Source organism: Corvus kubaryi, unplaced genomic scaffold (genome assembly GCF_017639235.1).
Source record: "Corvus kubaryi isolate FWS band 111438036 unplaced genomic scaffold, C.kubaryi_AGA036_p1.0 37394, whole genome shotgun sequence".
NCBI lineage: Eukaryota > Metazoa > Chordata > Aves > Passeriformes > Corvidae > Corvus > Corvus kubaryi.
Genome location: NW_024581133.1, coordinates 8,820,074 through 8,845,944, shown reverse-complemented (window position 1 = coordinate 8,845,944; position 25,871 = coordinate 8,820,074). Strand labels below are relative to the sequence as shown.

Here is a 25,871-nt window from a genome sequence, read left to right as displayed (position 1 = left end):
TGGAGCATCCCTGGACCTTTCCAGTGCAGTCTCTGGGTGTGCTGAAGGGTGTAAACCTGGTCCCAGCATGAGGCAGCCCCTGCAGCTGGATGGATGTTCCTTGTGGGTCTGACCCTCCGTTTCTCTTGGATCCTTTGCTGTTGCCAGCAATCCTCCAGCTGGGGCTGTGCCTGCTGCTGCTGCTGCTGTTGCTGCTGCTGCTGTTGCTGCTGCTGCTGTTTTGGTGCTGCTGCTGCTGTTGCTGCTGCTGTGTTTCGGTGCTGCTGCTCCTGCTCTGTGGTACAAATTCCAATCAGGCGCAACAAAGCCCACCGGGTGCTGCTGACAACAGGTGTCTCATTAAACATCTCTCAACCTTACAGGCATTCGCATTGACAAGAACCAAACCCACACTCAATCACAGCTTAATCACAGCCAAACTCTATTAACAAGTCATACTAATTACCAACTTCTAACAATTTCTCAGGTTCAGAGGCAAAATATCCTTTCTTTATAGATGAAAGCAGACTTGTGATACTCCAGCTCTGGCCATAATTAGGTCCTTTTAAACAAAACAAAACTAAAATAAGAATCCAGACGGATCCCTTTGTGATAACGGTCCTGGAAGTACAGTTGTACAATGAGATGTTTTGTTTGTTTTAATTTTGTATCTGCTGTGTTGCCCACAAGGGTCCAATTAGCTTGTTACAGATGCTTGTATCAGTTTTATCCACTTGTCTTTTTTTTTGGTTCTTTTTTTTTTTTTTTTTTTTTAAGAGGGGTAACTTGTAGCACAGATTGCTGGCCTGCAGGCATCCAGAGATCAACAACCAGCTTTCTGTGATACCAAGCCCCCTGTGAAACAGGCAGCCCTTACCCACAGCATTCATAATGCAGAGGGTAGAACGAACAGAGGGGAGGGAGGAGCTTGTGCTGGATTTTGGATTATCATGGAATAATCTGGTGTGTTCAGAAATGGCCTGAAGGTGGCAATTCTGCCATGGCTAAGAATAACTCTGACAAACTTTGGTTGCTCCACCTTGGAATTTGAAATGCAGGTTTTATTTTTAATTGCCATACAGCAAAACAGAAAGCTCTGAAGAGGTGGCTTTGAACTGTACATGTCCCTATTTACTCCTGTCCCCTGGCATGCTCAGCACATGTGCAATTCTGTGCTAACCTGGATGCTTTCCTCCATTGTGTGGCTGTATTGAGTGCCCAAGCACTTGAGAGCTCACTTGTATAATCGATACACTTACAAAAGGGAACATATAAATAACGGGAAGAATCTGACTTGAACTGACAGTGGGGGGATCGCAGTGAGGGCTAATGCCTTGTCCTTAACTCATGCTACTGCTGGAAAGGAAAAAACACACACATCAGACTGAGTTAAGGACTAACATCAGATTTCTCAGCACTTTCCAAGCAGTGTGGTTCAAGGCAGAAAGCCTCCTAAGAATACCTGCTATGCAAAATCCAGGAGCTTCTTGTGTACCTGTTGTTGGGTTTAGCTGCTGTTTGCTTTGCCTCTCCTTAATTTTAAAAGGGAATTAACATCTCCCCTAGAAGAATCTAATGAGGCAGCTCAGCAGAGACTTACCAACTCGAGGTTTAGCATCAGCAATTATTGTTACCTCTGGCACAGGCAGCTTTGTCCCTTCAGTGCAGTGTGGCAGGATGAACACTGGATACCTGAAACTCCTGGGAGAAGCCTATGTTTCCTGGGCTAGGCTGCTGTGATGTGGAATGTCACTTTGTCTTGCTGTGAGGCTCTGTGGAGCTGCAGGCACCAAAAAGCAGCTGCAGGGAGGAGCAGGGTGGCACCCAGCTATGGAGGAGATGGGGCAAACCCACCCACCTTCCCTCCCCACAGGCTCCATCCTTGGCTTGCCCATGCTGTCAGAAATCAGCTGTGACTGGTGTGATGAAGTGTCACAATGGCTTAATGGCCATGCAGGACAGGGCAAACTGGTCCAAAAAATATTGCTACCTGGCAAAACCAGGAAGTTTAAGGTTTGATGCTGAAAGCTTTGTCTTGCAAGAGTACAATCTTCTCCTCCTGACACTGCCATCCTCTTCTATCCTGATGCTGACCAGGTGCACTGAAGTGATTCCCTGCCAGAGGATGGAGCACAGGAGACCATGGATCTGCACATTGTACAAAGCATAACACACAGCAAAGCCTTTTCTGCATCTCTTGTGCCACTGAAAGTGAGTTTCTGAGGATCTGGAACAAGAAGTAGAGGGTTTTTTGGGAAAATGCTTGTTTTCCATGTAACGTCCACTCCTGCTTGAGTAGAAGGGAGGATAAAAAGAAAGATCTTTGTTGAGAGCCATAGTAAGGCAAATGAGAGATGAAATATCCATCTGCAGTGGAACAACCATGAGAGCGTTCATGCAGTGTTTCTTTGGGGAGAATGAGAGATTTTGTCTAGCCATAGTCTTGTTTCTCTTAATAAGAGGCTGTTTCAGACCAGAGCAGAGCACTTTCCCTGGCTTTTGTCAGATGAAATTTGGAAGAAAAGGTTAGCAGGTGCTGGCACAGACTCCAGGAGTTCATCCTGGATCCCAGTTCCTCCAGTATACAAGCCCAGGGCCAAAGCTCTCTGGCACCTTTTGGGGAGCACAGCATGTGTGATGTTCTTCCTTGTCCTTCCTAGTTTTTATCTGGCATAGGAATTCCTTTCTTCTTCATGGATTTTTACTATTCCTGGAATTAAATAAAAAACCAAACCAAAAAGAAATAAATTAAAACAATTGAAGCTTTGCTATTTTGCAGAGCCATCAGTTCTGATCAGAAACTGAAATCCTGCTTTGTGCTTCTCCAGTGTGGAAATCTGTCAGGTAAATAGAAATCACCTCGTAAAAGCCCTTAAACGGCTCTGGTTTATATTTTAATTGAGGAACAGAACATTTTAAGCACTTTTATTGGGTGGCGCCTGCTGAATGACAGATGTCTGTGGCGGAGTAATGCTGAGCACACTTTCATAAAACAGAGAATTCCTTGCTTAAAACATTTACAATTAAAGGCTTGATTGAATAACAATGAGTTCTGTGCATGGAGCTCATTTCTGCACTTGTTTGTGCACCTGAAGCAGGCTGTGATCATTCTGTAGGTTGGATACGAGGTGCCAGTTGCTTTGTTCAGTGACCAAACAGTGCTCACGGGCACAGCTGGAAATGTGCCTTTGATTTTCCACCAGGATAGAGATAAGGTGCACTGTGCTGCTGTGCTGCCAGACTTGCTAACACCCTTGTTTCAGCTGCTTTGGTTTTTTTTTTTTTTTAAGCTACAGGTTAGTAACTCTCCCAATTTGCCAAGAGCCAGAGATTTTAAAACGAACACTAATCCTTTGCAGCTGAGAAAGTCTTAACTAGCTTCTGCTTTACTTTTCCATCTAGCTCCTGTGACCCCTATTACTGCAATACCCGAGAACATCACCTCTGGTTGTGCACTGAGCCTCACAGTATATGAAGAAAGTTAACTTGCATTAATATTATTTTCCTCTGTTATAAATGGAGAACTGAGGCACAGCCAGGTCAAGTGACTCACCCCAAGGTGCTCTTTGAAAAGGGGCCTTAATTCTGTACACACGTGCCCAGTCTTTGGATGGTATTTAGAATTTAGTCTTTTGATTGTAGAAATGGCTTCAAGCAAGCCCCAAACACCCAACAGCAAACCAGATGACACAGCACAAACCACAACCTTTTGCTCAAGCCAGCTGTGAGAGACTGAAGTGAGAAAGGATTTTGAGTTTCATCCCTGCTGACCTGAGAAAGATTGTGTGTGAACTGACATCACTGCAGATCTGGGAAGGCACAGAAAATCCTATCGGCGAGAACCTGAACTTCGGAAAAACAGCCTCACTTTTCTCCAAAGAAAAGATGAATCCACAGAGTAGATCTTGCTGCAGCAGAAGGAACATGTGTCATGGGAACAGCAGAGGCAAAATGTGTCATGGGAAAATCTTGACAGATTCAGCCCAGGATGAGAGTATGCAAATTGAGACCAAATTAAATGCAGTTGAGCAAGATAACACATATCCCAGCAATGAAGAAAACTCACAGCACACTCACAAAAAAGATGGAGTTTAAATCCAAGGGGGGGCCTGAGGATGTCTAAGCAGTCCCCAGTGACTAAATTTTAGCAGGAATATGAAAGTTTCCCCAAAAAGGAGTCAGGAAAGTATTGCAGGAATCAAACAAGGAGTAACTGAAGTGCAAGGGCGCATTACAGAACTCAGTGGAAGAGGTGTAACCTGCCCTCCAACATAGCAACAAAGCACAGGCACTAAATAATAATATAGTTTTTCTGCTATTAAAAAGTCATCCTCACTTCTGGGATATTGTATATTTTTTCCTTTTCCTGGCCTGTTCTGCTGAAAGAGGGGTTTTCAAGAGTTGCTGGTTTCCATCTCCAAAGTAGCTCACCTTCAGTTCCAGGGGAAACAAAACTCTCAACCAGCCTCATTTGTAAAATCTTTGAAGATGTGGGAATGTCCTCTGGATGTAAGGAAAGAGAGCGTGATTCACAGCCTAGTACAGATATATAAAGGGGTTCAATATTTAATTAAACATAATCTTCCTTGTGGCATGAGTGACTGAGCTCTTTCAGGAATAAAAATCCTTGGTTTTTATTACACTATTCTCCAATATGTGACAACACAAAACCTTTTGCAGGGCCGTGCTGGCCCAGCACCTGCCTTCCCCAGGGCAGTACTTGCTGCCCAGCTGCTGCCAAGAGAACATTTTGGGAGCTAATAACTTTCTACTTTTACATGAAAAATCCGTCTCTCTGGGATGTCAGATTGCTCTGACATGTCTCCCTGGTGCCTGGAAACTATGGATGCAATCCCCACACCACTGGGGTGAGGAACCCATGGTGCTGCTCAACACCACAGCCTGCCCTGCTCTGCCCTTAGAACCAAACACATTTTTCAGCTACTTAAAACAAAAGTCATGTTTTTTGGTAGTTATTCTCTACAGGGAACAGGTGCCCTGGTCCTGCACCCATGGCTGAGCTCAGCATGAGCAAAGGAGTTGTGCTGGAAGTGTGTGCTGACAGAGGCTCTGAGGATCTGGCTTGCAGACCTGCCTCTGCAAAGGGTCAAGACAATCTCACTTAGGGCACAACTCTGTTAGTTTTGTTCTGGTTTTCTTTATATATATATATATAAAGGAAAAGGACAGCATTAGCTCTTTTCTGGAAGTGATATTCTGCTCTGTGTGAGAAATGAGGGAAAAGATGCAATGCAAAATCCCTTTAAAGGATGCAATGCATCAGGCACAAGCCTAAATAATACCAAGGTCTGCAGCTGCCTGGCCCAATTTTGTTTTTACATATGTAAAATGACTTCTAAAAGCACAGAGTTTTATTTCACCAACTTCTGCTTTGCAGTGTTAACCATTCATAGCTGACACCTACTCAACAATAATAATGAAAAGAAATAATCCTTTTAGTAGAGAAAAGGTAATTACTAAGCAGAATGTATACTGCTCCGAAAAACTACTGGGGTTTTCTAATGATAAATCCAGTCCCCACATGCCCCTGATTCAGTGGGATGTGCTCTTTCAGCCTTGACAGTGGGCTAGGAGGTATCCTTTGCATCCTGACACAATGGCCTTGGCTGGAGCATTAGCATTCCTGGGAAGTGCCCTGCTGAGTACGATGAGGGTTTTCAAGAAGAGGCAGCCAGGGCTGGAGACAAAGCACAGCAGTGTCGAAGTGAATCTTCCCAGGGATGCTGGGATGTGAAGCACTCCTGGGTTTCTTTGACAACGACAACACGAGTCCTTGTGCTGTATTCCCCAGGCTTTCTCCGAGACGTCTACCAGCTACACCCTTCCTCCCCGCCTGCAATTAGCACTTACAGTGTTGCAAAGGGAGATGAGATTCGCTCTCGCTGTCCTCCTTCAGAACTCGCTCACACCTTCCCCACTGGGTGGGAACATGTGCTGTGGGTTAGGAAATATTCTCGTAGTGAAATTACATTTGCAGCAATCCTACCCCCCGCCTACTGTTTGCTTCTGACTATCAGACTCTGCTTCTCATCGTGGTGAACAAGCATGTGAACACAAGAGCTCAGACACAGCACTTGGTTCAGCAAAGCCTCAAATCTCCGTGACTCTCTTCATTCCCCCCGGAATTGTGTATGCACAAATTGGGCCCAGTTTGTTTCATCCAGGGTAACTGGATCTGGGTAAGTAAGTGCCCACAATTTTGGAAGAGTGGGGTGAGGAGAGAAGTCGGAGTGTATGACCATTGACCTTAATTAGAGGAGATAAAAATGTTGAAACATGATTCCTAAGAAAACCAAGGAAGGCCTCTATTGTCGAGTGTTTCCACATGGATGCCACTGAGAAGAGGTCAAGTGCTTTCTATATACTTTAAGTAAACAGCAGATTGTGAGTTCACAGTCTGGACTGGATTTGAGCAGCCTCTGTGTTCTGCAAGATCATAATTGAGTCCTATGTACTTAAAATTTGATATCCACTGACATTATTACTTGACAGTGCCAGGAAATACAGCAGCGATTAAGAGTTATAAAGTTTGCAAGTAAAACTGCCCCATGTCACAGATGGCTCACCCCATGCTAGAATTATCTTGGGCTCCTGCTCTGAAGGAGCAGCAAGAAGGGACTTCTGTAAAAAAGAGTCTGTGCTGTTGGCTTTCTGTGATAATGACATGCCTCCTCACATCATCATTGTCACATAAAAAATGCACAAAGCCTGCAAAATTAAATCTGCTAAATGAGCAATGGGTTATATGTCAGGAACAGAGTGCTCTGAATCAGGCAGTTTATTTACATGCTACTGGGAAGCACATCAAGCCAAGTTAAAATGTTATGCATAAAATTCTTCTGTTCATCTTTGCAGCTATCCAGACTGAAGGTTAAGAAGACTGAATGTGGTGGGTTTGTCCCAAAGCGAGCTCTATTTCCTTACCTGGAGGTGGGATGACACCGAAATCAGAAATGACAGCTGTATTTCATATCTGCAGGTTCAGCTCTACCGACGCTGCCAGCAGTTTTACCAGGATTACCAGGTAGCAGCAGCTTTCATCTCAGGTGCTCAGCTTCTCTTCCATACCCTGGAGACTCCTTGCCCTTACTAAAGGTCTTGTTTACAGACAGGGAAACTGAGTCAAAGAGCATTGATCCAAGTCCCCAGAAATCAGTGGCAGACCATCCAGAGCCCCAGCACATCTAATAACTTCTCCAGCTATTACAAGCAGGAAGTAAGGGCAGGAGTGCTCTTACGGGCATAATTGAAAACAGATGAATCACTGGAAATCTTCCTGTCCATTCAGTGGGCTTCACATGATGATTTCTAATAGTTGGGACCCAAATTATTTAGGCTGCATTGCTGGGAGGAGGAAATGAGGTAGGTAACTTGGGAAGCTCAGTTCTGAAGAGTCCTTTTGGAAGTGAAGCTGTAAAGCTTTATATACACCTTAAGCAAAAAGTCTTTTTTCTCCCTGTCTGCATTTGCCTCTGAAAAGGAAGAAGAAAGGGCAGCCTATTTGTGGGTGTTTTCTTGCTGCAACTCTGAATTGGAAATACCTCTCCTTGATTAAAGTGGGAAATGCAATTGCACAAGTCGTTAATTATTACTGATAAACCTAAGTAGTGATGGAGCCAAATAAAAATCTCCTGCCACTACGATGGGATTCTGGAAAAAAAGACAGACCTGGGTGCCTGCAGCCTATTGGCATTTACTTTTTTTGGTGAAAGACGTGCCTGAATTGCTGGGTCTCCAAGCCCTGCGTGTCCTCGGAGCACACGATGTCTGTAGGTACAGATCCAGAGACCTGAACTTTAGCGACACAGACGGCAAAAAGCAGCAGCTCGCAGTGCCTGCGACATGTGACCAGTCCCAATTATGGCTCCTTCCACATGACATCAGTATGCAGTGGACGAGCTCACTTTTTTTCGCCAGAGGCAAATGAATACATTATCCAGCAGCGAGGCGTGGGGCAGGCGGATGCGTAACTCTGGGGTGATTTGGATTCCACGCTTGCGTGGGGGTGTGAGCCAACCTCAGAAGTCATTTTCACTGATGCTGACACATAAGGCTTCCCTCAGAGACCTGTCTATCAAACTGCAACATGCTATGCAGAAAAATTAGATTACTCATGCTACAATAAAGAAAGAGAAGATGACAATGATGAAAAAAAATAAAAAAGGACTTCAAAATAGAGCAGCTGTTTATTAAATGAATAAAAATCCTCACAACGGGAAAAGACTTTTTAAAAATTTATTTTACCTCTTGCAACCCATTTCAAGGAGAGCTAGTTGGAAAGACCCTATTAATTCAGATGGTGCCTCTGGAAAAACCACGACTTTATCATGATTGTCACATTACTGTACTTGTGAAATATCATCTTAAATAGTCATTATGATTTTGCTTCTGATTTTGCTGCAGTCAGCAGTAGGATTTCCTTTGGCTTTGGTAAAAGCAGGATCAGCCCCCTCTGCTCTCTCGCTCTCTCTCTTTCTCTCTCTCTCTCTGAATTGCAAATGGGTTGTTCACGTGTCAGCTCAGTAACCAGGCAAAGTTCACTGTGCTCAGTTCAAAGCAGCAAGATGAAGCTCAGGGCATTTCCTTCACAGTATTTGCAGAGTTCCTCAGGTCTACAAATGTGTTAAAGTGGTTTAATACAAAATCCGTAAAACAAACGTTATGCAGCTACGTTTGAACCCTTGTCCAATAAAATCCATTTTTTTTTGGAAAAAAATACGAAGTAGTAAAACATACTTAGTAAAGAAAAGAAAAGGCTATGTGAAGCTTAGTAAAATCTTATAAATCAGGATGCTGGAAAGCTTCAAGAAGGGTGATTTAAAACAAATCTGCAGAAGAACACACAAACAGAGACAGACACACAATCCATAGCTGGAAATGGATCTGGACCAGTGCCGAGGTTAGAACATCCCAGACAGCAGTGCAGGACTGGTTTAACAATATCAGATAATGGAAAAATTTGGCCAAATGTGGATTTTTCTTCTCTAGTAATAACAAACCTGTTCTGGGGCTTCTGCAGTATTTGCTCCTTGAGTTATTCCTCAAGAATTCTCTTTGGAAAAGCTAATTGAGAGTTTTAACTCCACTTGCCCTGAATCATGTTATGACTGCACTTCCTGCAGCTGTAAATTCTGTTTTACCTATTGTTACCCTTTTTTAAGGAGCCAGTTGTATGTTGGCTTGACTTTTGGAGTAGCTCCAGCCATGGGGTTTACTTTCTTGTCTTCAGTGTCTCTTCCGAATATTTCTTCCCAGAGATGAGTTTTGGTTCCCATCCAAGCCCAAAGAGGAGAACCATAGGCTCTCCTGTGGCTCTGCCTCTTGCATGGCCTCACTGGAGCTCGTGACCTGTGGACCAGAGCAAAGAAGAGATGCAGGGTTGCCTTTTCCTGCTCCTTTTCCAACAGTGCGAACTGATGAGCAGATCAACCCCGCTCCACCCTTCACCCTGCTGAGGAGTTTTTTGGGGCTTTGGCTTCTTGATCTAGACAGGTGATTTCAACATGACCACACAGAGGGAAGCACGTGGAATTATAGGCCTCTTTAAAATTGTCAGGAGCAAATATGATCAGATCTGGTTCTTGATCTCATTACTGTCTAAAAGATTTGGCTGGCATTTTTAAATGCCATGATTTATGTTCTTCACCTTAACACAGCCCTCGGTGGTGTAAACTGAGTAACTCTATTATTCTCCAGTGCAACTCTACAGAATCTGATTGGAGAATTTTCACAACACTGTGTCTATAAGAAAATATTAACATGGATTAAGACAAGTTGATAGATTTTAAACCAGGCAATTCAATGAGAACCAGCAAGAATAAATCAAATAACTTTGCCTAACTACAGAAAGTATTTGCAAAGCCCTGTAAGGTTTCTATTTCCAAAAGCCACCTGCCATCTCAAATGCCCCTAATCAGTCACAGATGCTGGATACCAACCTGCTAACCCTATGGCTCTGAGAGAAAATATTGTACTTTGTAAACTCATTCTTGGGTATTTCCTTAATTTTTCTTAAACTAAACTTTCATCCCTTATTTTCCACTTAAATGTAATGAGTTAAATCAACTCTGACATTTTGCCCTGCTTACCCTTACAGTTCTGTTTAGCTGCTTTCCTACCTATTTCTTGAAAAACCTGAAGACCTCAGGTTTGGTGTTTTTTAGATTTTTTTTCTTAATCATTATAGTATTTTTTTCTCACTCAGCATCTCATGGTCACCCTCCTGGTGTTGAGCAATCCTATTAAACACAGAATTATGACTGTTTCTCTAATCCACTGCCAATGAAAAAATTGATGTTTTTCTGTTCTTCTGGTTATCCCCATGATGAAGATGTACCAAACACTGAGCTTTCGTGAAGTACTGTGGAAACATTTTTTAACCTGAAAAATAATTATAAAAAAACCCCAAAACACATGACCAAAAAAGTCTACTCCTGAAGAAATAAGAAACATTTTAGAGGCTTCATCTAGCACCCAATGGAATCAAAGTAAAGAATTTCATAGATCAGGGAATGTACCAAAACAGGCCCTGGTGCCAAATACCATTAGAGGCCATTCAGCTGTACTGGGGGATGGATGGCTTGGCTCTGGAAGGAGCCATTATTCCGTTTGAGCTTGTGAGGACAGGCTGGGAGTAGGAGTTGTAATGGAGGTAGGAAGCAGACTGGATTTTATTAGTCTTCCATCATCTTTAAGAGACCCCTAAGCAGATCAGGTTTCAGCCTCTCCCTCCACTCCTGTGTCAGCCGTTGGTTCTGTTTTTGCTGGAGGATAAGTTTCATTATATTAATAAGCAGCACAAGTGGTTCCAATTGTGAAAGAACCACTCTGAGCTGTCAGAAATGATCAGAGGAGAAGTTTCAGCCTTTCCGTGATCACAGCCTCTTCTTCTGGTGCCTCAACTCAGCACTTTCCCAGTGCACTTCACATTTTTTGCAGCCACGACAACAATAAAAGGTACCTCTACATTTCAGCTAAGGGAGCTTATTTTAGGGAATTTTATTCCCTGATCATGGTAGTACATCAGTGCTCAGCAACCAGATGCTAATGGGAATAATTGGGCTAACATCCAATCTACTGGCTGGGAGACTAGATCTAGACATGCACTTAAATGAAACTATACATCTTCAGTCTCTTACTGCAGTTGGATTCCAAGCACAAACATCTTTAATCATGCCACTAAGCCAGTAAGTTTGCATTTCTTATTACTCATGAAGAGATAGTGAGAAAAACTCACAGCAAAACACTCCAAAGGCTGGGACAGTTGGATCCCTATTTGAGAGTGATCCATTAATGCTCACTGGCAGTAACACTCAGAATTTGTCTCACTCACATCATCCACTTGAAGGAAAGGGTTTTAGGTAGACAGTGTAATTAAGAATCCTTACAAGGGTGGAAATATTACTAGATTAATTGTGCAGATAGAAAAATGAGGCACAGAAAGTTTTAAATACATCTGAGTTCAACAAGCAAGCCAGTCAATAGGAGAAGGGTCTGACGCACAACGCTGTACTACAACTACCAGCAGAAAGCAGGAAGACAGGAGCACATCAGTCCTGATGCTGTGCCCACTGAAGCTGCTGGGATTTGTGCAGGAGCACGTCTCCACCAGCACCCACCCCCCAGGATGCAGGACTGAGGTTTGGGTTCATGGATTTACCACCCAAGGACTGAGAACCACACTTCCTCCTGACAGGTTCCCACATCACCCTGAGAGGAACTGAGAGAAGTTTAGTTTTCAAATTAGACTCACCCAGGACTAGTCACTGAAATCTCATCTGTATTATGGAACTAAAAAAAAGAGAGGAGAAATGTAAAAGGAAATCTTTGTAGCCAGGACTACCTGACTCTCCCACAGTAGGAGACGCAGGAATACTGTTTCATGTCATGGAGATGTAGTTAAAATGCAGACGGCATATCCTTGTTCTCAGAATCTGAGAGGTGTGGTTTGTGCATGTGGACAAGCCATCGTGCCTCCCTTTGATCTATCACTTGATGTAGAGGAAGGCTTTTATGTGTTAGTCCCATATAATGGATAATTTAGTCTGAAACCATTATGAAAAGTATTACATTTTGGGTACATATGCTTCAATTATTCTTGAAAGTACACAGGAATATTTTACGACATGCACACAGATTTCAAGCAAAAAAAAAAAAAAGAAAATAAACCCAGAATTTTTGTTTACCATCTAAACAAATTTGTTCTTCTGAGGCAAGTCTGCATGCATTTTAAAAAATTCTGCCATTTTATGATTTTTTTAAGGTAGGTTGTAAACAGTATGTTTGGATATAATACGGAAAGTAAATTACCAGTGGTCAAAGAATCATAGAATGTTTTGGATTGGAAGGAACCCAAAGATCATGTATTTCCAACCCCCTGCCCTGGGCAGGAACACCTTCCAGGTTGCTATCCCAGGGTGCTCCAAGTCCCATCCAACCTGCCATGAACATTTCCAGGGATGGAGCAGCCACGGCTTCTCTGGGCAACCTGTGCCAGGGCCTCACCACCCTCCCAGGGAATAATTTTGTCCTAATAGCCAATCTAACCCTGTCTCTGGCTAAAGTCTCTAATCTATCCCCCTTTTACAAATAGAATGAGCCAGAGGAAGGTCTGACAGAGTTACCCATAAATCCATGGACAGCTGATACGACATGAGACACTGTGACAGTGGTCAGGGCTGGAGTATCCCCTTTTACCACAGGAATAGTCTGTACTATCCAGGGCATTTTAAAAAGGATTTTTGAAAAAGGATGGTCTTCTTATTTGTTTTCTTCTCCAGACATGCTTACAATGACAGAGCCTGGAGATGGCAGGAGCTGGATACCAGCCAGAGGTGAATGCTGACAGCAGTGTCGCTGATGGCCTTCTGCAGGTGCCCTTGTGCCTGTTTCCCTATTTCTGCATGAAGCATCCTCATATAAGGTATTTGTTTTGCAATCAGGAAAATTATCTTAGCTTGTAATTGGATTCCTTCTATTTTCTTCTAGTGAATAAAATGATGGCTGTGGTCCTCACAGATGAGCAGTACCCTGACCCAGCCTGTCCCCAGCCCCTCTGCCAAACTTACCTTGGATGAAAGGCGTGTAATGACAGGCACAGAGTGGAATGACAGGCACAGAGTGCCAGAGCTGGCACAGAGGCTTCTTCTGCAGGCATCTTGCTGGTTGTTTTAAGGTCTTCTGCCTCTAAGTGGCATCCCGCTGGGTGATTGAACACTTGCTAGAATCTGTTCTACCTTTTATTGTAATGATTTCTTGCAGAGCTCTGACTTTCCAAACTCTGAACTTTCAAGAGTACTGCCTGGATGTCAGAGCCCTTTTGTCAGAAAGACCAGAGCCTTCTGGAGTGATGGGCCCAGTACTACAAATTCCTTTTGGAAAGTCACAGCTCTTAACCCTTCACTGGGAAAGACTGAACTTGAGTTTTTAGAGAAGGCTGTCACATCTCTGGGATTTGTAATGACAGGGATTCAAAACACAACTGGGCAGAGCATCCACTGGTGTGTACTGCCAAAGGGTTGCACTGAACTGTACCCATCCGTGATCTGGCTTATGGCTTTGTATTTGCTTAAAATAATTAGGCCCAGACTGTCTCATAAGCAACTTCTGCTCAGAAAACAGGAAACAATTTGGGAGGGGGAGAGAGGGTGTCCCAGAATGGAGGGGTCCAACCTACACACACACACACTTAGTCTGGGAGTCCTGAAACTGCTGAAGCAAACTGCACTCCTCAAAACAGCCATCCAGCACAAGAGCCATTGTGCTTTCTAAACCACAAGAAAGAAATCTCAGTGTCATAGTGGGCTCATAATGCTAAAATACTCAGATGTTCAGCCATCTACCATGAAATCTGCCTTTGCGTACTACGTTATGATCCACATGTTTTGGACAGTTCGAGGCTCTTTGCCCTCCTTTAAAATGCAGTGATGTTGTCCTGTCCCTACATTATAAAACAAAATCCACAGCCTAAATGCTACAGCTCACAGCAACAACAATGAAGCTACACAGCCCCAGAAAATCATTGACACTTTAAGAGGACTAGAAAAAAGTACACCAAGAGGAAAGTTTCTCTGTATTTGGGGGAAGGTTGTCAGGATAGTAATATAGTACAGTGAGTAGTGAAGACTGGGAGATTTATTGCCAATTCTGTGTATGATTTATTTAGATGAATTGCTCTGTATCAATATGTAAAAATCCAATAAATATAACTCCCTATACAAAGGGTTGTGCCAATCCCAATGTTACAGTGAAGAGTTTTGGCAGAAAGTCAGGATGTGCATTAAAAACACACTTTTTGAGAAGTCTAATAAATAAAAGCTCTGAAATACAGTTTCCCACTGAGAAAGGCATTTTAAATCATTTTGATAAAGAACCTAAATTAGGCCCTAAAAGGAGGGGGAAGCTAGGTCCCCGTAACTAATTATTTATAGCTATTTTGAATATAAGAGTCCAAGAAAGCTGGTCTCCATCTCCCATTTTCTACCACAGTAAGTGGGAAAGAAAAAGCCATTCTCCTCTCCTCCCCAACCAAATTAAAAGTGTTAGAAGGGGGAGGAGTAAAACAGAATTAAAATAGGGAACAGGCACCTGAACAAGGAAGTTTCACATTTTGTGCCAAAATAAAAGATATGGGCAAGGGATGGGTCTTCAGTTCTCCTCTGCCTTATTTGGGGGAACTGGGCTGGAGTTAATTCACTCCAACATCCCAAAGAGGGAATATACTATACTTGTTAAACACCAGCAGGAATGTTTTAAGAAGGGAATAAACATCTGCATAGCCCCACTCTTTCTGAAAGTCAAAGCAATTTAGAGACTGCACAGCAGACAGAATTGCTGGGGACTTCAGCTTCTAAGTCACTTTGGTGTTTCTGAGTCTGTTACCCAAAAGCATAGCCGGCATTCTGCCTTGGAGGATTTACAGTCTGAGGACCTGCTACTACTTCCAGAAAAAGCTGTGAGGCTGGAGAACTGTTGGTGTAGGAATGTCCGTGGCTGGATCCAGTGCTGGATCTCATTCTGAGCACAGCAACTCCAGTTTGTAAGGCAGGAGGCTCGGCATGGGAAGGCTGAGGGATGAGAGACTAATGCTCAAAAGCACAGTGCCTGTGCTGGAGTTTCCTGCTGTTGTGGTTGTACCTGTCAGGCTTCCCACTGAGGTTACTGAGTTATTAATCTCTGACAGAAAGCAGAATTGCCCTCCCATTTTCAGCAGATTGATTCTCCCCAAACTCCCCTCTCTTGCCAAGCATGGGCGTCTCCCAAGACTCAGCAAAAGGAGTTGTTCATTCTCTCCTGCTCCATCAGGAGTGTTTCCTTCTGAGCCTGAGTTCATTCCTCTCTTTAAATCTGACATTCACACCTGTTTTGTTGAAGGGCCCAGTGAGGTTTTCTACAGAACTTGCAGACCCAGGAGGTCACTAACAGGTGGCATTTTGATAAAGAAGGGAAATATGTGCCTTGGAAAAAGGGAGAGGCACTTTGGATCCAGAGTTTAACGGAGCCCACATTTAGCCTGGCTGTGTGGCCAGAACTTCATGGGAGACACAAATGCACCTTTCACTGACGAGGACCAAGTCACATTCCAAAGTCTTTTAGTGTCTTCCAAGATCCACTTCCATGCCAGATGAGACTTTCAGACCTCTCTGCCAGCTTACAGTCCTCAAGAACCACCACCATAACATCCAGACACGTCCTCTGAGGTCAGAAATAACAGCAGAGCTCAACCACAGAGCATCAGTGCCCAGTTTCTATATCCAAAGCCAACACAGAAATATGTGGCCAGGTTTTTAAAAGAACTCAACAGCTTGAGGGCTTTGTTGAACGTCTGTCTGTAAACACAACAGTGGGGACTGCAGGATGCAGCTCTGGAAATCTGGCCCAGGCTGGGAGTACTTGATAAACTGGCCATAAGCCCCACTGAAAATGTTGTCCTATATGATTCTAGGAGAAAAGGAGAGGCCAATAGCACAAAAAGCAAAGGTGTTATCTGCAACTACAGATAGCAGGAGTTTTCTCCCAGTTCAAACTGGATTTCAGACTTCTCCCAATCCACCAAAAATAAAAGTTCCTGGACACTGAAACCTGAAAAATAAGGCAATAAAAGAAGTGGAAATTTGAATTTAAATTGAAACTTAAGCATTAAAAAAATTAGAAAACATTTGTTGCTGTCACGAAAACTTAAACTCAGGCTTCTGACGTTTTAAACTTAATAACCAAAACCATCAGCCATAATGATTTCTCCATCTGATTCAGCATTAATATTCAGACAAATGCCAGGGGCTGTCACTTCCCATATTAAGGCAATCCACATTCGTTTGCATCCAGAGCACCTATGGATGTTGTTTGTCTAATGAAAAAACTGTAATTTTTAAGCTGAAATGAAGGAAAGGAAAGAGGTGGAATAAGGCAGCTGAGTGTCTTTTGAAAAACATCAAAATGCATTTTCTTTTGAATGCCTGAAAAGGATCTGATTATTGAGGGGTCCTTTCCTCTTCACTTCATTATCGTTACACCGTCAGTGCTGGTTTATCTAATTACTCATCTAGAACTGGAAACTTCATTTCCATGCATTAAGGTGTGAGAGGACTGGCTTGTCTGGCTCAGCAGTCAGTACTTAAAGCACAGCTGTAAAGAGCAGAGTCAGGACGACTGCAGCACAAGAGGAAATCCTCAGTAGAATTCAAGTGCTTTATGTCTGTCATAAACACACTTCCAGATCAAATTAAAGGAATTTCTTTTAAGTCTATTCACAATCTCCAAATATTCTGCTCAACGAGCTGCCTGAGATCTTAGTCATTCTCAGAAATGAATCATATTCCCCCTGTCATCTGGCTGTTCTCTGCTGACTGCTAATTCATGGTATATTGATTTTAAGACTCTGTTAACACATTATATTTTCATGCTAAGCCAGGAAAGCTTTTCTTGCTGAAAAATCATGCCCCATCCTCAGTCCTCACAATACTCAGTTCTGTTCCTTCTCAGTTATTTAGAATGATTGATCAACACAATTTTATCAGCTTTAAATGATTCAGGGAATAGTTCCATATCATTGTATCACCTACATTGTTTTCTACCTGCATTTAACACCACGACATGAATTCTGCTTATTGGACTTGTGTGTTTGCCTAGTGATGCAAGATTTTAAAAGACCAACTAATTCTTGGGCTAAGACACTGGAGTCCAGAAGAGCTGTGTTATAGAGATTTTGGAAATCAACTGCTCATAGAAATAGCTCATTATCTAGATGGAAGAATTTAAAACAAAAATCCTTCAAATGACAGGAATATTTTTCATCACTGATTTAAAACAAGTCAAGACTTAAAAATACCTGTGAATATCTATGCTATTACAGATGGTGATTAAAATTTATAATGAATTAGATAATAAATATTTTGTTTGCTTCATTTCAAATGTCATTAATGCTGAGTGAGGTCTCTCATTGGACTAGCAGTTGGCAAAAATCTAAGTACAAAACACAAAGGCTTCATGTTTCAGATGCTTGTAAAACTTAATTCTCCCAAATAACACCACTAATTTGGCTTAAAGATTATACATAAATATTTTTGGCGTGCAGTGAGACCACAACTTTGCTTTTATTTAAGTGTTTCTAACAGGCATGAGATCTTTGTAACTTCCGAATAAAGTAGTTACATTTAAACAGAAGTTATTGAAACATTCAATAAATTTGAAAATCTTTGAGAACTTTTCTATTCATGCCAAAATTTTCAAAACCCAAGAAAAATAATATTTAATTTCTAAAAAATGAGTATATAAATGTATTTTTCCATTTTATTCAAACTTCAATGAATTATTCTGCAACAGTATTTCAGTGTGTTTTCTTGACTTGCAGACAGTTGGTATATCAGGTGCTAGCTGCAGATATGGTGCAGGTGACTTATCAACTTTGTTTCTGTGTATTTCTCAGAGGAAATACGTTTATAAAACTTAAGTAAGATGAACATTTAAAATATGATGTTTCTTAGTACCAAAAAGTTAAGAGTAGGAGCTGCAACTCTCTGGATCAGCAAATTGCTGTACCAAGCACAAAACTATTTAATACTAAGACAACCACAAGAAAAGATGAAGTCATTAGCACACAAATAGAAGAGTAATTTAATAAATAATATTATATAATTAAACGGTATATAGACATACCCATATTTTTAAAAGCTGTATGTTGAATATATAAACTTTCCCCACTCTGATGTGGAAGAAACAACACACAAATGTAAAAGTGTGGCTTGTTCTGTGTGGTATGAGACACAGGAAAAGCAAGTTTGAATCAGGGAATGATGAAATATGCCTGGGATCTAAATGAAGCTGTGCCAGAGCCCCCTCAAAATTATAGGTTTGGGGGGATTCTCTTTCGTATCATAGGAAGCTACAGACTGGATGCAAAATCTGTTTGCATAGATACATGAAGTATATAAAAGACAAGAATTGCACTCGTAATTTACCACTAATATGTACAATCAAGCAACATCCAACATGAAATTTGAGAAAGCTGAGAAAATAAACCTCCTTATATAGTGCATTATATAAGTAACACATAATACATTAAAACTCCAAATTAGGTTTTACCCAGTAATGTAAATGGTAACATAAACCTGCTATTGAGAGTAGTTTACTCTACAATTTTGGCTGAGAAATGCTCTGATGGGTAACTCACTCTTACCACTGAGCTGCAGTTATTTAAACATTTTGTATCTGAGACGTGAATAGAGCAGAGGATTAAAATTAGAGGATCACTTACTGCTAAGACTAACACTTCAGTCAATGCAAGATTTTGTCCATTTAACACACCTTACAAAGAACAGACCCAATTCTGCTTTCAATTACTGGGGTGCAACTTTGACTGAAGTCAACAGATGTTGCACCTCAGTAACTGTTAGCAGGACTGTACACTGAATAAAAGCCTGGGAGAAAAACTCTCTGATGGAAACATTTTTGATGGAAACTTGATTTTTCAAATAAAGGAAAGTTTAGTGAACAATGTGTTTCACAGAAAGAAACCCCCCCATATTTTCATCAAATATTTTTCTGCTGAAAACTTGAAATATGTAGGATTTTTTTTTTTAATGACAGGTCAGGATTGTTTTTTGAGGAAAGAAGGAAAGAAATCCAATCATTTGATATGTAACTGCAGCAAAACCAGCTATGGATTGAAAAGACAAAGCCATACTGAGAGTGCCAAGAAATGGAGATAGGAAGTGAAGTGAGAGGATGGAAAGATGGCATCCCTTTGAAAGTTTCTTGCAAATTCTCAGTTTAATATTTTAATTCCTTAGACAGAGGGGCCAGGTCTAGAGAGGTGTAGTCTCTCAGCATGGTGATGTGCAAGGAATTCCTAAACAGGAATGAACCAAATCATGATCTGGGCATTTGCTGGTGGGTTTGTTACCTGGCCACCAACAACACAGTGGCTGACAGAAACACACTACAGTAGTACTTCAGTTCTCATGCACTGGACAAAACACAGGGAATAGGGCTCCAAAAGGGAGGGAAACTAAGCCTCCATAAATTCAGCAATATCCCAGGGTGTAAATCCAAGCAGGGGTTTCAGGAAGCAGAACGTGTGAAATAAGACAGGTGTCTGTCCCTGACTGAGGCAGTCTGGAAGTGTTTAGTGCATTCCATAAGCGTTGCCTCGTGTGCTTGAGAGAGCTGCTGGGAGAGAAGCAGGTATCCTGAGAGAAAAGCAGAGGGAAAACAGCTCTGCTCCCAACAGCACAGAATCTCCTGGAAGGTCAGCGTGGTGCTTTGGGCCGTAAAGGAGAAACATGAGTGAGACCATAAACTTCACTTTCATGGGGAGTCCAAAGAGTCCTGTGAAGTCAACAGGATTGTTTTGAGGATGAAGAATCACCAACATCAAATAAAAAATTCAGGATTGGACCATAAAGCATGCAAAATATATTGTATCATGAAATGCAAGTCAGCTCTGCGATGATACAGCCATTACTCATGTGTGTGCTGGACATCGCTGCTCTAGGAACAAACTAATCTTCCATGCTTGGGAGAGATTATTGAAAACAGAACCCCTGTGAAGGATAGCTGGGGCTGGACTTCAACAGCTTATCTTCTTTCCACCTAAGAGATCTGGGAAGTTATTTGGGATAGCTGCTGTTTCTCTGCAGCCAGGCTCCCGTGTGGCATCGCCGCTCAATCCACGTGTGATGGCACAATCTGCTCTGGCCTTTGCAGGGGCTGTGTGATCAGGGCATGGCAGACAGGAGGAAGATGTGACAGAGTCCTAGACCAAAAATGACTCTTTGGTGTGCCAGGAATGGGACATTAAGCTATTTATTACCTAAGGTTGGAGAGTGAATCAAAAGCATTACTCTGGAGGTTTTAGTTGTGTACTAAGATTTCTGGGAGAAAGGAATATTTTTGTTAATTTCTACTCCTCTCATATCCAAAAGCCTCTGAGAAGAGATCCCCTAATGTTTTAGGCATTGTGAAATATGTATAAAAAGTCGCCACTGCACAGACCTTGCCTGCTATTTTAAGGAAGGCTACTGAAGCGACGATGGGTGAGACAGACTGTGAAAGGGGGGAGGAATGGAAGGAGAAAGGTTAAATAGCAGTAGGAAACATGGCTAGAAAGGACTATTTGCACAACTGATGGTTCTGAGCTGTTAGATTATGCTGACAGTGTATTAATCATATGTTACAGCCATATGCACACACACTGGTAAATTTATATTTGTCTGCCTATAAATGAACATTAGATGTAAATATATGTAAATTATTGACTATTTTGCATCATGTTAATAGGATAAATATATTAAATATTTTAAATATAAAAATCTTTTCATGTTACACCATCAGAAGAAATTGCAAAAATGTGAATGTGGGAGATGAGCTTGTGGCCTGCTCCAACTCTAAAGATTAGACTTGAAATCCCAGATTGTCCACAGACTCCTTCTGCAACTTCGCAAAAGCTAAGATTCTTAAAATATTCCTGTCTTTTTTTCCCATTACTTTCCTTCTTTTTTTTCCCCCCTTTTGCCATATGCTGCCCTGATGACACTGCCTCTGGGAGGGAGCATGTGGCCAATTTCCTTGACAGCGCTGAAAAGTCCCTTTGCATCCACCTCTCCTGTCCTGTTGCTCCAACTCCTGCACTGCTCACTGTGGATGAATTCCTGTAGTGTTTTGTCTAACCACCTCTCATATCCCTCGTTGAAGGCTTGTGTGCTCAGCTTACATTCAGTCTCATCAGGATGTCTTTTTGATTTAAGCCCTTGTCTTCTCCCCGCTAGGCCTAATACCTCATCTGTTACCCACTGCTGGTTTCTGCATTGTTTCTTTATCCCAGGAATATGATGTGCTGTGTCTGGGCTGACATCATCTCCCTCACACCGTGACTCATTTGGTCCCTTTTTAGTCCTGGCATGCTGATAGTACCTCAAACTGCCTGTAAATTTCTGCTCTGGAGCTGTCACTGATATATCCTGGGATAAACCTATTGCACGGAAAGAGCTTTTGCTTTGTGATGTGTTTTGTATTTGTTTGTCTGTGTTTTCATAGGACATAATGTGACTATCAAAAGCCAGGTAAAGGAAGAGAAGAGATGTGTAGCAGGAATCTGTTGGCACTTGATGAGAAGCAGGTCAGCTTTGTCCAGAGAAGAGAGTGTTGGTGGAACTGTCCTGTCACTGACTCTAATGCAAATGGATTCAGTCTCTACCTCAAGACGAAAAGTGCTCTTCCAGCACCTCCATCTCCCATTTCTTCCTATATTCTTTATGGATAGAGTCTTACTGTGCTTCCCTAGTAGCCAATTAATAAAAATCACCACAACAGAAGCAGAATTGGCTGACATAAGAGAGATGCACGACAGACAGCTGATGGATCTGCACGAATACCGGCCTTGATCCCACAGAGATGCCTGCATTAAAGTCAGGGAAAGATTCCAGTGCAGAAAGTTAAGTGTGTGTGTGTCAGTGTTTGGCAGGCTGAGACCTTGAAACCTGCTCAGGCATCGTGGCTGGGTACAGACATAAACTGAACACTTGCGATGTTTCACTTAGCTTTGACAACGTGATACTCAGGGGGTTGTTTTAAAAATAAATACAAACCATTTCCCTATTAGTTCTATTACCCTTTCAAATGGGCTTGGAATATAGATTTCTTGGGTTTGATACTTTCCTAGGAAAAAATGGCTTAAATTAAAGGAGAAATTTTGAAAGAAACTTGGTCTGTTGTAACTGTCATATTGAGCCTTTTGGACCAACAGATGGAATCATATGGATGGATACAGAATGAAAGAAAGAATGAAGTAAGAAAAAAATGTTCCAAGAGCCCTTCTTAAAGATTTTCAAGGGCATTTGAGTAGCACTTCCCTAATTTAAAAATGCATCAAAAAGGAAGAGTGGATCTTTACAAGAGTGGCACATCCCCACGTTTTCTAGGACAAGGTTACTGCTGGCTGGCTTGGGAAGAAAAAGCTTCACCAAAGCACAGATCACTCTTTTTTAATAAGTCATTATCAAAGCTCTTTGGAGGCAGGGCACTGGGCCACATCAGGCATGGCCAGGCTGTGGTCTTTCTCCATATATTCTCCTTTACCTTGCAGGCAAGGAGAAAGTGCATTTTTTTTTTACATCCATGCAAGTTGTGTTACTTGGAAAGAGCAAACACAGGCTCTAAATCTAGTACTTCAATTTATATATTTTTGGGATGCTGTGCTCCAAATTTATTTTGTAGCAATGATGCCATATCAAATCTACTCAAAATTTAGCAGCAATTTTCAGATCCTGAGTGCTGAGCTGAGCAGACACAGCCTAACAGTTTCCATGAGAGCACTCCCATTTATTTGCTTTCGACTACTATGGTGAACATAGTTAACAGTGGGAACACTCAGAAAACCAGATCTACAAAATCCTGAGCAAATGCAGGAGTAAATTCATGGTAAAGCAGATGTCATCTCATATGCATTCTCACTCAAAAATTTACTCCTGTTGTCCACCTAATAATGAAATATTCCATGAAAAATTATATACTGGGAAAACAGGCCAGTCTTCGTGTACTTCATGTCCAAAAGGTGCTGGTCATGCACACAGACGTGTACACATACATGTAAATATGTTTAAATTTTAGTCCAAGATGTAAACTTACCTATTTTAAGTACTATTGTACTCTAACCATGTATCCATGATTGGTTTTCTGTGCAACTCTTCAAGGTTGTTGCTGGTGGTACCAATCTTAATATAAAACCTCTGAGAACAGCACAGATTAATGTCATTTCTGACAGATAATGTCATAATGTCAGACTAATGTGAGAGAGGGAAACATCTTGCAACAGACGAGAAAACCTTTTGCAACCCGTGATCAGTGGATCTAACTGGAATGAAAACCAAAACAACCCACTTGGATTCCTGCCCATCACATACTTCCCTGAACAGTTTTGCTGTGAACATTTGTGACCATGAAAATGTTCCAGTGATTCATAGTGAGGAGCAAATGAATCCCAGAAAGCTGCAATCTATTCAGAGGCAATTAAATCCCATCGAGAGGATTCAGAGGCTCAGCTATTCTGCCAATCTAGAGCTGTGCTGAGAGGGTTTTCATGACTTCACTGCAGCACAGTGCACTCTGCCTAAGCAGCACTCGCTCCACCTTGGTTGCGTTCAGCTTTTCCGCAGCTTTTGTGTTTCTTGACTTTCTTGTTACTATGGTGAATGACTGTCACAGGAGAGCACAGACAGGGTGTTTAGGACATGAGTAAAGCCAGCAGGCAAAGATGGTAATGGGACAGTGCGAGTTACAGCAGGTTCTGCTGCATTTATCTGTGTGTGGGAAGGGTAAGTGAGAGCTGGCAGCTGATCCATCCCTGTGTTCATGAGGGACAAGCCTGCATCTCTCGTCCCAGCACTTCAGCTCAGTCATGGCTCGTGTTTTATGGCTCAGGATGGAGAGACCAACTCCCACAACACAGGCAGCCTTGGATACTGCTACTGGAATCTGTGCCTATGGCACCAAGGAAGTCTTGGTACCACGTCTGCAACCGATGGTGAAGGATTCGGAGGAAGGAGGGGGTGGATTTGTGGATCACTGTGATCCAGGCTATCCAGACAGCCTAACTCAGCTCTGGATCTGTGCAAGTGCTGGCTACATGGAGTTAATAAAGTTGTGACCTATCCTTGTCCATCTTCATTCACCTGCACATTCTGATCAATAATGCATATTGCTTTTTGCCTTCTCCTCCCCTGTGAGAGGCAAAGCCAATAGAGCAGCATTCCTACAGGCACATCTATGTTTGCTGATGACGCAGAAGTCAGGAGGTTTGTCTGCCCTTGTGCAACCTTACCCTTGGATAAAGCCCCCCTGTTCCTGCTGCTGAGTTCCATTCCCAGATGAAGATTGCTTAAGTCTTAAAGTAGTGAGTATCTTCAAGATGGCAGCAAATTAGGAGACATGTCAAAAGAACAACTACAACAGGAACTCTTAAATGCCAGGTCTTAAATCATTCTGGCAAATTGTCAGTGTGCTTATATTTCTGCCTCACTCCCCCAAGTTTGGTGATGGATGACTACTGATAGGAATAAGTTGGAACTCATGATTTGGCACCCGAGCCCAGCATTAACTAAATCACCCCCCTGCTGCCACAAGAAAAAAGCATTCGTTCTGATCCAGTTTAGGAATTTAAAGCAACCACAACAGAAAACTGAATACAGCACTGATTCCTAGCTCAAAGGAAGATGTTAGGATGTAGCACAGAATGTCGAGAGACTGCTTTCCAACAGCAGACAGCCAAGCAGTGCTTTCTGCCCTGCTAAGGTGCATTAAAATTCCTTCTGGGGTTTTATTTCTGGCAAGTTGTGTGTATCAAGGTATCCAAAACATTTGAACACTCTGGCTTCTCAATGAGGTGTTTTGCAGGTTGAGAAACTGTATTATTCTTCTGTAAGGCTGCGTTTGCCCTGTGTTTTACAGACCAGCAGAGATGAGGTAAGTTGCTAAAGAGCACATGGCAGGCAGGTGGCAGAACAGGAACTATTGCTTGGAAATGCCTCTTGCTCTTCTGTCTGCTGAGGAGTCAGACTACGCTGACCCGAGTGAATGTAATGAGGGAGGGAGCGAGGGAGAGAGAGAGCACAAGAACTTCTCTCCTTTTATCACACCTTTGCATGCCCACGAGGGCCCTGACCTCTCCTACGCCGAGCCCTCTGCAAGGGGGCAGGTTCAGGAAGGATCAGGGTGAAATGTGAACTCACTATTTATCGTTCGGAGAGGTCAGACTGAGAGTCTGGACGTGAGGCAGAGGCATCTTGGATTTCTTCCAAGGCTGGAGTAGCTGCTTTGGTATGTGCTGCCCAGGATTTTGCAGGGCAAATTCTGATTCAGGCTCTGCCTGAAATTTCTTTCATTCTCATCCGTTCAGCTGAGGGCATTGAGGGCATCCTGACCGCTAGGCAATATCCCTTTGGATGCTGCAATCCTTACATTCAGGGCCTGCAGCAAGGCAGCTCTGCAGCCAGTGGAAACTGCGTGGCTCTGCTGACACAAGTTTATAGCTCTGAAGGATGTGGCCTTGTATTTTGACTGTCACACACACCGCACAAGCAGCACTGCTCTTCCCTATTTTCATCATCACCACCAAGATTTTGTTTAGGACTGTGGTTTACAAAGATCTTATTATAGAGAAATGAAAAGAAAACTCATCTAAAATCTGGTTACATTGAAAAATTCCAGCTGTCTTGCAATTCAATGCAGCTGTGCTATCTAGTATCTTTTTCTCTTCCTTTTGCATCTCTTTATGAAACATTAGCATCTATAGAAAAATGCATTTTTTTTTAAAAACATGGTGATTTTTTTTTCCCTTCCCTCTTCATTATTTGCTGGCTGTTATTTCCACCAATGAAACC

The 25,871-nt window shown here is 42.3% G+C and overlaps 1 long non-coding RNA gene across 1 annotated transcript; it reads left to right on the top strand.

The window, feature by feature from the left end:
* The first annotated feature begins 3,385 nt into the window (after window positions 1–3,385).
* LOC121669980 lies at window positions 3,386–24,675 on the top strand. The gene is made up of 3 exons (XR_006017977.1): window positions 3,386–6,179; window positions 6,856–7,024; window positions 21,532–24,675. It is a non-coding gene; the product is annotated as an uncharacterized LOC121669980 (long non-coding RNA).
* Window positions 24,676–25,871: the final 1,196 nt, after the last annotated feature.